This window comes from Anneissia japonica, unplaced genomic scaffold (assembly GCF_011630105.1).
Source record: "Anneissia japonica isolate Jap-2015-1 unplaced genomic scaffold, ASM1163010v1 scaffold287601_len214881_cov132, whole genome shotgun sequence".
Lineage (NCBI taxonomy): Eukaryota > Metazoa > Echinodermata > Crinoidea > Comatulida > Comatulidae > Anneissia > Anneissia japonica.
Genome location: NW_022687211.1, coordinates 79,465 through 80,881, shown reverse-complemented (window position 1 = coordinate 80,881; position 1,417 = coordinate 79,465). Strand labels below are relative to the sequence as shown.

The 1,417-nt window shown below is 33.9% G+C and overlaps 1 long non-coding RNA gene across 1 annotated transcript in view; it reads left to right on the top strand.

Moving 5' to 3' along the window:
* The first annotated feature begins 1,078 nt into the window (after positions 1-1,078).
* The window catches only part of LOC117118328, a 2,415-nt gene continuing 2,076 nt past the window's right edge, over positions 1,079-1,417 (top strand). The window contains exon 1 of the long non-coding RNA XR_004447032.1: positions 1,079-1,211. This is a non-coding gene — a long non-coding RNA (uncharacterized LOC117118328). The remainder of the gene's footprint in view (positions 1,212-1,417) is intronic.

The window sequence follows — 1,417 nt, the reverse complement described above, 5'->3', positions numbered from 1 at the left end:
TGAATTAATATTAGTCCCCTAATGACACATTTTAGTAATAAAAAAAAGTAGAGGTGGTTTGCTAACTTATTACCTTGCACAATCCAGATGTATATATTGACATTTCTTGATTACTGAATGTTATCAGAATTTTTAATAACGAACGAGACTATCATAAACGAAAGTCAATAAAAGAATGTCTTATAAGGTTTTTCAACGAAAAGCTTTTATTCACACACCTGTTTAATTTAACAATGATTTTTACATGCAGCAAAGAAAAGAAGCCTGGCTTGAAAAGAAGATTTCAAGCCAGGCTCGAAATTCTGAGTTGGTTACACTTTACCTGAATTTTTAGTTGGATTGACCTCCAAATTAGGAAAGTCGAAACAGGAAGTTAGAGCGCAAAATACCGGCCCCGCGAGCGAATCCAGATGATCTAGGCCTAGGCTCAGGCTCGGATGTAATGGCGATGCTAAATTTATGATTGATAAGTGCATTTATAAATGACAACTGATGATTGCCGCGGGTTTTTCATTCAAGAACTTCTAAACGCAACGGCATCATCGACTGTGATTGGTCGACAGCCGACGAGGAAATGTCAATCCCGGTTACACCAGGGTCAATCCAGGATCAATCTGGGTACTGAGCCGGGATCGAGATAGGTAGATTGAGATCGAGGTCACGCCAGGCGCGAGTCGATCCAGGTGCGGTCACATTACGAAAATCTCACCCGCGGTGAGTCAAGCCAGGCTTGAAACTCTAGTGTGACCGTAGCTTTAGAGTGTTTAACATTTTCAGTTTAATATCGGAATCTAGACTTCAATAAACGTTTTTATTCAATGGTTTTAAGGATCATCTGTTTAAATACAGTAACATTTATTTATTGACATTTAATATCATACACTATTTACAGATGATGATGAGGATGATAATTACAATTTAATTAAGTGATATTTAATATCATACGCTATTTACTTAAAGTCAAGGTTATGTGTATAAAAAAAAAACTGTGCAATAAACTCGACCGCAGTTAAATAATACATGTTTGTTCTCTATCTATAAAAAACAATCCTCTTATATATAAAAGAAATGTACCTAACGCTTCTTCTCATTAGATCTTACCCTTCCTGAGTAATAGAGTTACAATAATCTACTACGAATTTGTCAAAAAGTCAGAATGTTTCTTCGTTTTACATTCATCTTATTGTTTGTAATGACGGTTTCACAAGCCAGTAAGTATACCATTAGTATATTTAAATTTTCTTGTGTTATATATTTTCTTTATATATTAGTTTTCAAATAAATTCGCCAGCAGTTAAAGTAGAAAAGTTTGCATTATTATATATGAAACAAATTACTCTTCTTTATTATAAAAAGAAATGTACCTAACGTCATTTCTAACTAGATCTTACCCTTCCTGCGTAATAATATATATATA